Source organism: Podarcis liolepis (assembly GCF_965112155.1).
Source record: "Podarcis liolepis genome assembly, chromosome: 4".
Classification (NCBI taxonomy): Eukaryota; Metazoa; Chordata; class Lepidosauria; order Squamata; family Lacertidae; genus Podarcis; species Podarcis liolepis.
The window spans coordinates 105,386,422-105,401,406 of NC_139558.1; the positions used below are offsets into that span (position 1 = coordinate 105,386,422).

General features: G+C 43.7%; 1 protein-coding gene and 1 long non-coding RNA gene across 2 annotated transcripts in view; one reads left to right on the forward strand and one right to left on the reverse strand.

The window, feature by feature from the left end:
* LOC310705410 overlaps positions 1–14,985 on the reverse strand; it is a 222,745-nt gene that overhangs the window by 207,060 nt on the left and 700 nt on the right. The window lies entirely within an intron of this gene.
* LOC310705377 (uncharacterized protein) overlaps positions 1–14,985 on the forward strand; it is a 224,410-nt gene that overhangs the window by 198,509 nt on the left and 10,916 nt on the right. The gene's annotated exons all lie outside the window — the stretch shown is intronic.

Sequence of the window (14,985 nt, forward strand, 5' to 3'; positions counted from 1 at the left end):
AAAACAGGGATGTCTTAAGGAAAATCACAGCATTCTTTGATCAAATCAGAAACCAGCTTCTGTAAATCCAGGAGGAGGAGCTTTGGCCCAGGGTATAAAAGGCTTCAGCCCTGGAAGAAGCTCCAGCTCAGCCCAGAAGGTTTTCTCCAGCAGCCGAGAGAAGCTCACAGCGCACAGCCAGCCTTGGGTGGGGATTCCCTTGGTGAGTAAGTCCAGGGGTGGTTGCCTCTCTAAGCAGGTTGGGCAGGTGCTCCTCTTTCCACCTGGATAATAACCATCCATGCCTCTCCCTTTCTCCTTCCTTCCTTCCTTTGTTCCTTCTCTGCAGCCTGCTGGTGGTCTACCCCTGGTGCCAGAGGCTCTTCGCTAACTTCGGGAACCGCGCCAGCCTTGCCCTCTCATTAGGAACCTCTCCAGCCCTCTTTCCACAAGGTCAAGGAGGCTTTTTCTGAGCTGCGTGAATTGCTCTGCAACAAGCTCCACATGGACCCCCTCAACTTCAGGGTGAGGCTCCAAGGGGCTGCCGGGGGGGGGACTGGGGAGTGCCGTGTGTGTGTTTGTTTGTGTGTGTGTGTGTGTGTGTGTCACTCTGGGTGGCTCACAGGACATAAAACATTAGACATTAAAAATTTCCTGATACAGGGTTGCCTTCAGATTTCAAAATAAAAAAATTCCTTCCAGTAGCACCTTAAAGACCAACTAAGTTAGTTCTTGGTATGAGCTTTCGTGTGCATGCACACTTCTTCAGATACACTGAAACAGAAGTTGCCGGACCCTTCTATATAGTGAGAAGGTGGGGAGGGGTATTACTCAGAAGGGTGGTGGGAATGGGAGATTGTCAGATAGCTGAGATGAGCCTGTTGACGACTCTTAACGACTGTAATAGGTCTTACAGGAAAAGGCAAGGGGTGAGAAGGTGAGAAATGGCTTAGTCATGTATAATGAGATAAGAATCCAATGTCTTTGTTCAGACCAGGTCCCTCCATGGTTTTAAGTTTGGTAATGAGTTGCAATTCAGCAGCTTCTCTTTCCAGTCTATTTCTGAAATTCCTTTGTAGTAAAGCAGCTACTTTGAGACCTATTGCAGTGAGGGAACTGCCAAAAGGGAGCTGGACCTCAGAGTCTGGGCTGAATAATGGGGGTGGGGACGCTCCTGTGGGTATACAGGGCTGAGGCCTTTTAGGGCTTTCAAGGTCAACACCAAAACTTTGAACTGTGCTCAGTGATCTTAACAGCCACTGCCAGTCACCAGTCTAGCTGCCACATTCTGGATAACTGCAGTTTCCGCGTCACTTTCAAAGGTAGCCCCACATAGAGTGCATTGCGGTAGTCCAAGTGGGAGATAACTAGAGCATGCACCACTCTGGCCAGACAGTCAGGGAGGGTCTCGTCCTGCATACCAGATGGAGCTGGGAGGCAGCCTCTCTGGACACAGAATTAACCTGCACCTCCATGGACAGCTGTGAGTCCAAAATGACTCCCAGGATGCGCACCTGGTCCTTCAGGGGCACAGTTGCCCCATTCAGGACCAGGGAGTCCCCCACACCTGCCCGTTCCCTGTCCCCCAAGCACATTACTTCTGTCTTGTCAGGATTCAACCTCAGTCTGTTGAATCCGTTGTGGGATCTGTTGTGGGTAGAGGGCGACCCACACATGGGCCCCCTGGCAAAAGGAGTCACCCTCTCTTTTCTCTTCCAGCTCCTGGTGAGGTCCTCATCACCCTCCTGGCCGCCGACTTTGGGAAGGAATTCACCCCTGGTTACTACCATGCCTTCCACAAGCTGGTCAGGGTGGTGGCACATGCGCTGGCCTGCCGGTCCCACTGACACCCCCCCCCCAGGGAGAAGCGGGCGCCTCCTGCTGGTCTCGCCACCCCCCAGGGAAGAAGAGGAGCCTTCCTTTGTCCAGTGCTTCTTCCTGCTTCTTCCATGTGGTGGTTTGAAGTCTTGTTGCAACAATAAATATCAGGCCAAGTGGCTGCTGTTTTGCTCCAATACTCTTGACTGGTGTCTTTGTTTGACAATCCAAGTGAGCCTGGGGGATGTTCCCATAACAGGAGGTATGTCAGGGCAGCCGGCACTTTGATGCAACAACCACGTGGCATCCATTAAGAGGGACCGCTGCCCAATCGACTGTTTCTGCCCACTCCCCAGCCTGGTGCCAACGCCATGCCGCCTAAAGAGTTCGTGCAACACACAAGTTACGACAGCCGTCCTTGCACTGATGCCCACGTGCCCAGTTACTAGCAGAGCAGGTTGGCTTTGCAAGAGCCCAGATGAAATATGCTCGGAGTCGTGTGTGGATTTCATGCTCTTTATTCAGCTCATAATAGTGAGGAATGCGAGTTCCCCCAAAGTATCTGCTTTATATACATTATTTACACAATGGGCTCCACGTGATTGGCTAATTCCAGGATTCTCCTGTAGGCCAATCAGGTTGCGGATTCACTTCCACCTAGAGTTGGATTGTGTCCCATTAAACTTTAATTAGTTTAATGGTTAGCACATGTCCAGTGCGCTTCCAATGCCACAATGTCCCATTACAGCAGAGCATTTCGCACAGCGGCTCAAGAAGGGCTGGAGAGTCAGCATCTTTTCAACAAAGGAATCTTGGAGCAAGCGGTTTGGAACTCAAATAAAAGGTTTATTTACACAAAACAAAAAAACCCTGGTGAAGAATCACACATTTCAGCAAACACGCCCCAAAAGAAAGAGGAAGGGGGAAGGAGGGCAAGCACACGAGTGAGTTGACTATTTATACAAACTCACATTCCTGGAAGGTTAACGACCTCCAGCTGCTCAGTGACTAGAGCGTCTTGATTAGAGCTTCTTAACCCTTTAATACCAACACCCCCTCTCGCTCGTAACACTGAGCTGTACCAACCTTAATTCAAATTTAAACCTGAACAGAAATATTTATGAGATTGCGGACTCAAAGCTTTTGTAAAACCGTCTGCGAGATTTTCTTGGCTTGGACAATACTTTAGTTCAATTAAACCTTGTTTTACACTTTGGCATACATTTTGATAACGGATATCCAAATGTTTTGTGTGTGCCTTGAATTGACCTGATTTAGCTAGTTTAATACAAGGCTGATTATCTTCCCACACTCTGATAGGTAGGGAACATTCTCCAAACAATTCTTGTACCAGTTGCTTATAAAATTCCAGTTCTCTACATACATCTGATAATGCATTGAACTCAGATTCAGTTGAACTTAAAGCTATAAGTGATTGTTTTCTTGATCTCCAACCAATTAGTGCATTTCCAAATTTTATCGCCATTCCTGACACTGATTTTCTATCTGGTCCAGCATCTGCCCAACTGCTGTCGGCCCAACATTCGATTTGTGTGCTGCCCTCTGCTGATAGTTTTAAGCGAAACCTTAAAACTCTTTTTACTCCTTGCCAAGCATGCATTGATGGTTTTTCAGCTTGTCTACACAGCATGTTGACAGCATATGTTATATCGGGCCGAGTCCACTGTGCAATGTGGAGTAGACTGCCTATCGCTGACTGGTAAACCCCGGGATTACTGAACTCTGCCTGTTGCTCAGTTTGAGCATCCTTTGTGTAACTTAACTCCATTGGGGTTTTAACACCAGCACAGTTGTCCATTTTAAACCTTTCCAGCAACTGCTGGATCTTAGCTTCTTGGCTGAGCCAATAGTTCCCATCTTCATCTTGCTGAATTTTAACTCCTAGATAAACAGATACATTGCCTAGTGATTTTATCTGAAACCTTTCTCCAAGCTTTGTGGCAAATTGTTGTGCAAGTTTATCGTCCTTTCCACTGTATAATAAATCGTCAACAAATATCAAGACTGCTTCTTGTTCACATCCCGAGCCTTTTAGATAAAGACACGCATCTGCTGCGCTCTTTCTGAACCCCATGCTCTCTAGAGCATCGTATAAGCAGGAATTCCAATTACGGGCGGACTGTTTCAACCCATAAATGGATTTGTGTAGGCGCCAGACCTGGTTTGGCTTGTCTCCTTCAAAACCTGGTGGTGGCGTCATATAGACTTCCTCCTGTAAGTCTGCATTTAAATAAGCCACATTGACATCAAAATGAAACAGCTTATTTCCCTTCTTAGCTGAAGAGGCTAAAAGCATTCTTAATGACTCCGATCTTGAAGTAGGGGCATAGATTTGAGAATAGTGAACTCCTTTGCGCTGTGAAAACCCTTTTGCAACTAGTCGGGCTTTATATTGCAACTCCTCAGTAGCTGTGGGCTTTAAACGATATACCCATCGACAACCTACAGCTTGTTGCCCTTCTGGAAGCTCTGTACTTGTAAACACACCGAGAGACTTCATTGAAGCCATCTCTTTTTCCATTGCTTCCTGCCACTTTGCAGCTTCTGAGCTTGGAAGCTGTTGTACCTCTACATAGCTATCTGGCTCACACTGTGCCATATTTACGTATACACTTGTCACCTTAAACCGCTCTGGCGGCTTGCCCTTTGTGGCACGTTTTGACCTGCGCAATTGCTCCTCTTGTGCCCCCTCTGACTGTTGGCTGTCAGAATCTGTTTCAGACTTTATGTCTAGACGTGCCTCTAGGGATAAAGACCTCCGTTTAGATACCTCCCTTGGGCTTGGTGTTGCAGGCGACCTGCTTCGCTTTTGCTGTCTGCTAGGCCTACTGACTGGCGATGTTGGAACACTCTTAGATTCTGGCTTTTCTACCTTAGGAGAAGAACCTTGTGCCTGGTCAGAATCTGCATCTGAACCATGTGCACCATCCCCTTCTGGCTCATCACCCTCTGGACTTTCTTTCTCAGCATAAATGCCCAAATCATCTCTCAAAATGTCAGGGTTAGCATGTAAGTGAGTCCATCCGGATTGCTCACAAAATTCAGCGCTCCTACTGAGGACCACTCTTGTAGTATCCCCATCTGGGTCCACGAACCTCCAAGATTTGGCGTGTGGTTCGTACCCACAAAAGATGAGTTTCCTAGCCCTTGGACTTCCCTTTTTCCTTAACGCTTTTGGGATAAGTACATAGGCTTGAGATCCAAACACCCGAAAGTAATTAACTTTGGGCTTCTTCCCATATAAAGCAAAATATGGCGTAGTATCAATTACCGAATTATATACTCGGTTCAGAACATGAGTAGCCGTCTTCCAGGCTTCCGCCCAGTAACTTTGAGGAAGTTTAGCATCAAACAACATAGAGTTTGCCAACTCTTGCAGAACCCTGTTTTTACGTTCGGCCACGCCTCCTTCTTGAGGGGAATAAGGTGTAGACAGACGATGCTTAATTCCCTTTTTCTTAAAGAAATTCTGCAACACAGACCCGGTAAATTCTGACCCTCTGTCTGTCTGAAAAGCAAGAACTCTCGTACCGAATTCAAGTTCTACTGCATGAACCCAATTTTTAACTGTTTCTGCAGTATCTGCTTTTGTTTTGAGAGGAAAAAACCATGTAACCTTTGTTTTGTCATCTGAGAGACACAGTGCATACCTCGAACCTCCCATGCTAGCAACAGGCATTGGGCCACATAGGTCCATATGCACAAGTTGGAACACTTTGTCAGATTTCCTATTTGAACTGGGATAGCTGCATCTATGAACCTTCGCCCTTTTGCATGCAGTACAATCCAAATACTTAGCACATTTGTTCAACTTGCACCCTTCTGATAATTCAGGTTGCCTTTTAACATACTGAAAATTAATATGTCCCAAACGGCGATGCCATAAATGAACACAAGAATTATGGGTAGGCGAGTTCACACAACCAGCATGAACCTGTTCAACTTCATCTGGACTTGTCTCAAAATAATATAACCCATCTCTGCATTCCACCTGCAAAAGAGATACGTTATTCTTTGAAATAGTGCAAACCCCATTTTCAAACACAGTTTTAAACCCATTTCTATCAAGTTCTGACACAGGCAAAATACACCCCTTCATTCCCTTTAGCACGTAGGCATCAATTTCTGTTTGCAAACACTTCAAAAACACTGTGCCTACGGTCTCTAAGGAACGTTTAGTTGAATCTGCCATTGTCACAACTTTAAGGGTTTGCAAATGTCTGCAATTCTGCAAACGGACACTAGATGGCGCCACCAGGTGGTGAGATGCACCACTGTCGATCAACCAGCGTAGATTGCTGCCTTGGCCACGCCCTTGCATCAACGCCATTGCTGAAGCCATGTGCTGTGTGCTGTGGGAGTAGCCACGACCTCCTCCTCTTCTTCGACGTCCCCTGGAACTCCTTGTCTGGTAACTAGGGGTACCGGCCTTGGTGCTGTCTTGACCAGGTTCACGTGTACAATTCCTGATTAAATGGGAAGAGGAACCACAGCAAAAACAGTGTCTAGCTGCAAAAGCATTTACTGTGTTCTCAAACTCAGCATCCCCACTCTTAGTCACAGCATAACTCCCCTTTGAAGACAAACCTCTTTCTCTTTGCCTTTTATCCTGTTCATCAGCAAGTCGAGAAGAAATGTATTCAAGGGTTAATTCAGATGAAGGCATAGCTTCCAAAGTTAAAGCTAGAGTCTCATAGCTTTTATCAAGAGAAGACAACAAAATGTATGACTGCTGCTCCATAGAGAAAGGAATGCCCAGCTGTCTTAGTTGATTAAAGGCAGACACCATTTTGGCAATATGTTCTTTCACACACGCTCCCGGTTGGAGACGTAAATCAAACAAACATCTTGTAGCATGGATCTTGGCCCCCGCAGTGTTTCTGGAATTTAACCGCTGCAGAACCGTCCAGACCTCATGCGTGTTCTTTAACTCAGAAACATAAGGCATTTGCTCTGGTCCCACTGCCAAAACTAGTAGACCTTGGGCTTTCCTGTCGCGTTTCTGTGAAGCTGCCGCTGCTGCTTTGTCTTCTGCAGACGCGTCTGGAGCTGCCTGTAAAGGCGGTGCTTCAGTACAACTCCACAACTCTTTTGCTTGCAACCAAACCCTTACTCTAGCCTTCCAATCTTGCCAATTTTTCCCATTGAGTCGCGTAAAGGGGACAGTAAAACTTTCCTGGGACTCTGCCATCCTCCCTGGGGCTTAGGAACGATACTCACAGACCTGTAGACCGTCTCCCAGCTGCTGAGGTGGCTCCTCGAGGAATAAGGCGTCTTCCAGCGAGTACAAACTGCGCAGTGCCTCTTTAAAACTTTTCCTAGGCACGTTGCAGGACTCAAGCTGCTTTGAAGGCTTTTGTTGTCGGCAACCGCTTCTGTCTTCGCTCCAGTCCTTTCATAAATCACTCTGAACTGCACTCCTTATCTCCTTCTTGACGTACAAACAGCCATAACCTGTCCCATTAAACTTTAATTAGTTTAATGGTTAGCACATGTCCAGTGCGCTTCCAATGCCACAATGTCCCATTACAGCAGAGCATTTCGCACAGCGGCTCAAGAAGGGCTGGAGAGTCAGCATCTTTTCAACAAAGGAATCTTGGAGCAAGCGGTTTGGAACTCAAATAAAAGGTTTATTTACACAAAACAAAAAAACCCTGGTGAAGAATCACACATTTCAGCAAACACGCCCCAAAAGAAAGAGGAAGGGGGAAGGAGGGCAAGCACACGAGTGAGTTGACTATTTATACAAACTCACATTCCTGGAAGGTTAACGACCTCCAGCTGCTCAGTGACTAGAGCGTCTTGATTAGAGCTTCTTAACCCTTTAATACCAACAGATTGGGTGGCTCCTGCGGACCAATCAGACTGCTGCATTTTGGATCCTATTCAACTCAGTACATAACACAAGTGATCCAGATATACTTAGATAAAACCTTCTTTAGCCTGTTAGTCATTATATTTGCAAAAAAATTATAATCCACATTGAGTAGGGAGATTGGTCTACAGTTTTTAACATTGGATCTACTTCTACCAGGGGTTGAAAAAGCCAATCTTTCAATGTCTTGTAATATTTCGCTGATAGACCATCAGATCCTGGTGCCTTGCCAAGTTGCATTGAGTTTATTGCCTGTTCCACTTCTTGTCTTGTAATTAGGCCTTTTAGTAGGATCTTTTTATCTTCCGGAATCTGCTGCAAACCATTAATCTTTATAAATTGCTCAATTTTTACCAAATCCTCTTTGTCCTTTTTATACAGTTGTTTATAATATTTGTAAAAACATTTTCTTATATCTGCAGGGTTCTCTATCGATTTTCCTTCTGTTACAATGTTTGTGATAGTACTTTGCTTTTGTTTCTTCTTTAATTGCCAGGCTAATAATTTCCCACATTTATTTGCAGATTCAAAATTTCTTTGTCTCATCCTTCTCAACTTCCATTCTATTTCTTGATTTACTAACTGTGAATATTGAACCTGTAAGGCCTTGATTTCTTTTTGAATCTGCAAATTCTTTGGGTTTCCTCTAAGCTTCTTCTCTTTGTCTTTTAGTTGTTCCATAATTTTATCTTTTCTCTCATTCTGTGACTTTCTCCTAATTGAATTTTGTTGTATCAGAAACCCGCTCATTACTGCTTTGCTGGCATCCCAAATAACCCTTGTTTCCATTCCTTGGGTCATATTACGCTCAAAATAGTCCTTTAGGGTTTTTTGGGCCTTGTTAACAATTGAAGCACTTCTCAGCAAGTCATCATTCATTCTCCAAAACTGCATTATGATCGGAGCAAGTTTTGGGGCAGATTTCCATTTTTGTTACTTTAGGAACCAAGTCTCTAGATATCCATAGGTAGTCTGTTCTCGAAAATACTTGGTTTGCATCTGGGGGGGGGGGAGTGAAGTCTTTTTCCATTGGATTTCTGGTTCTCCATATGTCTGACAAATCAAATTTGTCAGTTAGGTCAAAAAAAAAAAGTCTTAGGTAATCTGCCAGAGTTTGATACCTTTGATCTCTGAGTCCTGTCCATCAAAGTAGATGCAACCCCATTCAAGTCCCCCATCAATATTAATTTGTAATCCATATATTCCATATATTCTTAAAGAATTCCACTTTGCCATCGTTAGGTGCGTAGATTCCTAATCTCAGGTTCAAAAATCGACGTGGGATCTCTTTAAAGAGCACCACCGCTTTGTCATGGATTTTAAGGCTTTTTTTATACTGATGTCCCAAACTAATGTCTCTTTGCTCCTTAGTCTTGAAGACCACTATGCAATCATAAGTTATTTTAGTCTCCTTTTTAGGCCCAAATCTGTACGCTTTCTCTACCCAAGCTTCTGTTAGGATATTTCCGTTCCACCTTAAAAGGGAGCAGGCTTTGTGAGTCACAGAGTCTGCGCATTTCCTGTTCACAGGATGTTTATGTTTTCTGTTGCTTTCATTTCTCTCTGTGTGTCGTAGACACTGAAGCAGGCAGTCATGGTTTTCTTTGTTCTGATCAACGCTGAATAAAACCTGTAAATAATGCTCTCCTGAGTGCGACTTTGGCTGTGCATTATCTGCTGATAGAGTGTGCATGAGCTCTGGAATGTGGCAAGCTATGTGGTAAACTACGGGCTTGGCAAATAAAGAAAAGACAAAAATTGAATACAGTTACAAATTTAGAAGTGGAAGGAAAGAATATCTACAACCCAAATGAGATTAGAAACTGTTTCCAGAGATACTTCAAACAATTATATGCACAAGGGCCGCAGAAAGAAATGGATATAGATGAATTTCTCAAGAAAAATGGATTACAAGAAATCTTGCACCAAAGTAAAATAGTCTTGAATCAGAAAATAACTGAACAGGAGATAGAAGGTGCCATCCAAAACATGCAATTGGGCAAATCTCCGGGACCGGATGGACTGACTTCCAGATATTACAAGGCTTTGAAAGAATGGTTATTACAACCCTTGAAAGAAGTCTGCATTGAAATCTTAGAGGGGGAAAAGGCACCAGAATCGTGGAAAGAGGCTTATATTACACTTATACCAAAAATAGAGACTGAAAAGACTCAGCTTAAAAACTACCGCCCTATATCGTTACTTAATGTGGATTACAAAATTTTTGCTGACATTTTGGCTAAGAGATTGAAAAAAGTACTGATGGATGAGATTCATAAGGACCAAGCAGGCTTTCTCCCAGGAAGACACTTGTCAGACAATGGGAGGAACATAATAGACATTTTGGAATTTTTAGAAGTGAACATAAACACTAAAGCAGTGTTGATATTTGTGGACGCGGAGAAAGCTTTTGACAATATTTCTTGGAGTTTTATGAAGAAGAATCTACATGGGATGGGGGTAGGCCAAGGCTTTGAGAATGGTATAGGTGCAATATATTCGGAGCAAAAGGCTAAACTAATTGTAAATAATGTGGTTACGGAAGATTTTAAAATAGAAAAAGGGACACGACAGGGGTGCCCAATCTCCCCATTGCTTTTTATATCGGTCCTGGAGGTTCTGCTGAATATGATTAGAAAGGACCAGCTGGTTAAAGGTGTACAGGTCGGAGCTAAACAGTACAAATTGAGAGCATTTGCAGATGATTTGGTACTTACATTACAAGAGCCAGACTCTAGTACAGAAAGGGTTTTGGAATTAATTCAAGAGTTTGGACAAGTTGCAGGATTTAAATTGAATAAATTGAAAACTAAGGTATTAGAGAAAAACTTAACAGCTATTGAAAAGGAGAAGTTCCAGAATGAAACAGGTTTAACTGTGGTTAAGAAAGTGAAATACTTGGGGATAAACATGACAGCTAAAAATGTGAATTTATTTAAAGATAATTATGAGAAATGTTGGACAGAAGTTAAAAAAGATTTAGAAATCTGGTCAAATTTGAAGCTCTCATTGCTAGGCCGTATTGCTGTGATCAAAATGAATGTATTGCCTAGAATGTTGTTCTTATTTCAAGCATTGCAAATTGTGGACAAGATGGATTGTTTCAAGAAGTGGCAGAGAGACATTTCCAGATTTGTCTGGCAGGGCAAGAAGCCCAGAATTAAATTTAAAATATTAACTGATGCAAAGGAAAGAGGCCGATTTGCCCTGCCAGACCTTAAACTTTACTATGAATCAGCAGCTTTTTGCTGGTTGAAAGAATGGCTACTTCTTGAAAACACAGACATTCTGGACTTAGAAGGTTTTAACAATGTGTTCGGATGGCATGCATATCTATGGTATGACAAGGTTAAAGCCCATAAGGCATTTAAAGGTCATATCGTTAGGAAGGCATTGTTTAATGTTTGGACAAGATATAAGGACTTATTGGAAAATAAAACACCAAGGTGGCTGTCACCAATGGAAGCAAAAGCCTTGAAAAAGCTCAATATGGAGACTAAATAGCCGACATATTCTGAAATTTTGGAACAAGAAGGAGATAAACTGAAATTGCAAAGTTTTGAAAAATTAAAAAACAAGGTGAGAGATTGGCTCCATTATTATCAGATAATGGAGACATATAATTTGGACAAGAAAATTGGCTTCCAGGTGGAAAAGTCAAAATTAGAAACAGAGTTATTAGAACCTAAAACTAAGAATTTGTCAAGAATGTAATGGTGAATTTGTCAAGAATGAAATGGAATACTCAGGATGAAACGGTGAAATCTGTTATGATTAAATGGGCACAGGATGTTGGACATAATATCATGTTTGCTGACTGGGAACAGTTATGGACCACAGGTATAAAATTTACGGCATGTAATGCCTTAAGAGAGAATATTATGAAAATGATATATAGGTGGTACATGACCCCAGTCAAGCTTGCAAAAATTTATCATTTGCCCGATATTAAATGTTGGAAATGTAAAGAAGTTGAAGGTACATTCTTTCACCAATGGTGGACGTGCCCAAAGATTAAGGCTTTCTGGGAAATGATATATAATGAACTCAAAAAGGTAATTAGATACACTTTCCTGAAGAAACCAGAGGCCTTTCTCCTGGGCATCGTTGGCCAATTGGTGCAAAAGAAGCATAGAACTTTTTTTATGTATGCTACAACAGCAGCAAGAATACTTATCACAAAGTATTGGAAAACACAAGAACTACCCACCTTAGAAGAATGGCAGATGAAAGTGATTGACTACATGGAACTGGCAGAAATGACTGGCAGAATTCGAGACCAGGGGGAAGAGACGGTGAAAGAAGATTGGAAGAAATTTAAAGACTATCTACAGAAATACGGCAAAATTAATGAATGTTAGAATGATGTTGGATTGAGGTTGTGGTTTCTAGCTGTAAAGGTTAAAAGAATATGAAAAAATTGGATTTTTCTAAATAGATCAAAATTTAAGGTTATTATAATATATACTCAGATTAATGACTAGGATGTAAGAAGGAGGGAAAGAAATTGCTGAACGAAATAAATTTGAATTGGAATACAAAAAAGGGAGGTATGAGGAGGTCCGGGAAATAAGTAAATGAAAGACAAGTGACAAAAAGTTGGATTTGATTTTAACCGCTTTTTCTTTTTGTATTTTTTCTTTTTCTTTTTCATTTTGTAACAATATGAAAATTTCAATAAATATTTATATATATATAAAAACACAAATTGTGGAGTTTTAGAGCCACGTCTCAGCCTTTCTGAACTCATAATAGCTTAGGAATGTCAAGGTCAATCTCACAGTCTGGCACAATAAAGGAGAAAAACAAGTTCCCTCCACCAATCCCACTGCAGCCAGCCCAGAGGCAGCTTCCTTAATGTTCCAAAGTAGCTGAATACTAAAGGCAGAACTGGCAAAGAGAAAATTTTCCAATTCTCCCCTTATTCTGAGGAAGGGGGACACTTTTTAGCCAATTCAGAATGTAGACAGGCAGCACAGGAAAGTTTGTAGCTAAGTCAGTGGAAACGGAGATTGAATGCTTCCTCTTCCATTGTGACGTCACAATGGAGACTAGTCTTCCCTCCCGGGTGGTCCGCTGCCGAATGGGAAGGTCTCAGTCGAATTCACAGACTTCCCAAATTTATATCCAAGGCACAAATACCCCCTCTTCCCCTGAAGTGGGGGGGGGGGCAAAATTGCTTACAGGGTTTTAAAAGTTTTTCTTTCCTTTAAGTCTTCGGCCTTTGCGCACCGATTTCCAACTTTTCCAACAAAGGGGACTGACCTCCGTTTTTAGGTCTCCCTTTTCTTCCCATTCTTTTCCAAATTAGTTTTGAAAGTACTTACAGTTCCGAATTATTCAGTCTTTTTTATGAAGGAATTGGCCCCTCACGATCGCCAATGAAGGTGGTAAACTCCTTTGATGTTATTATGGGTGTGAAATATGTAGGCAAGGGGTGTTTATTGAGTTGTATCTGTTTTGTTTATGTGCTTTGTGTTTTTATATCTTAATTGAATCCTGTGAACCCCGAGATTTAATGAACAAATAAATGGATAAAACGAAATGAATTCCCCCCTCTCCCTGCCGATTAAGAGGCACCTCCGTCCACGACACCCATCTGGAAAGAGGCATGGAGGGGCATAGCGGGGGGAGAGTGGCCCTTGGGGGTCTCTCTGGGTGGCCCCTGTTGGTACCCCCACCCCTTATTCAGAGGGATGGATTCCAGAGCAGGGGAAGGGTCCACAACACCCTCTGAGTCTCTCACCCCCAATTTCTCCAGAGTAGGAAGAAGACCAGAACTGGGTGGGGAGATGACCACTGAGACGGGGGGGGGGGGGCTTGGAACATGGGGGGGATCAGTCCACCATGAGCATTGAGGACACAGGAAACCAGGTCATATTGCAGAGGGAGGTTTATTAGAGGGTCAAGCGTCACATGGGGGCAAGAAGGGGTGGCCCCCACCCGGTGGGTGGTGAGATCAGTAGGAGCTGGCCACTTCTCCCTGGGGGTGTCTCAGTGGGACTGGTGGGCCAGCGCATGAGCCATCACCCCAACCAGCTTGTGGAAGGCATGGTGGTAAGCAGGGCTGAATTCCTGTCCGGGGGAGGGGATGGCAGAATGATGACGAGAACATTGCCCAGGAGCTGGAAGAGAAAAGAGGGGGTGACTCCTTCAGCCAGGGGGCCCATGTGTGAGTCACCCTCTCCCCACAACAGACCCCACAACGCATTCAACAGATTGAGGTTGAATCCTGACAAGACAGAAGCACTGTTTAGGGTGGACTTTGGGCAGGTGGGTATGAGGAACTCCCTGATCCTGAATGGGGTAACTGGGCCCCTGAAGGACCAGGTGCACACCCTGGGAGTAATTTTGGACTCTCAGCTGTCCATAGAAGTGCAGGTCAATTCTGTGTCAGGGCAGCTGTCTACCAGCTCCATCTGGTATGCAGGATGAGGCCCTCCCTGCATTGTGTTGACTGGGTTTGCTTCATTGACAATAATTTCTGACCAAATCCCACAACCCTCTGCATCTCTGGCCATTTCCTCTACTGCCCATCTCTCTTGCTTGTCAAGTCACGTACACAGCCCAGTTGCTTGGCCAGGCAAGCCTCCTGGGCCATAAAGATAGTGGGCAAGCTTCTTTGAAGTAGCTTTTCTGATACGTTAATCTTAGGGCGAGGAAGCAGGTCTCACACAAAGGTGATAATGATTGCTGTCCTCCTGGCCATCCTTCTTCTCGTGTGTATTGATTGTTTATGACCTCTGGGGTTGCTGAATGTGCCCCTTTGTAGTTTTCATTCATTTACCCAAAAGTATGCATGCCTAACTAGTGTTTGTAGTTTAACTTTGTCCTTAAGTAGGTTTGTTGAAATGCTCAGAAGAAATCTGATTGGTTCTTACGAACACTCTGTAAAAAGTTCTTTTGTGAATAAAACGACCTGGTCCAGGGGCTGGAGGCACACACAGAGAGAGAGATTATTATACTCACCCTTCCCAAAGTCTTGCTGGTTCAAGCCTCTGTGTGTACTCTTATTAATCAAAGTTCAATCCTTCCTTTACTTTGGGAACGCCTCAGTGGACTGTCTGGCCAGAGGGGTCCATGCTCTGGTTTTCTCCCGCTTGGACTACTGCAATGCACCTTTGAAGGTGCGCAGGATGAGACCCTCCCTGACTGTCTGGCCAGAGTGGTGCATGCTCTAGTTATCTCCCACTTGGACTACTGCAATGCACTCTATGTGGGGCTACCTTGGAAGGTGATATGGAAACTGCAACTAATCCAGAATGCGGCAGCTAGACTGGTGACTGGCAGTG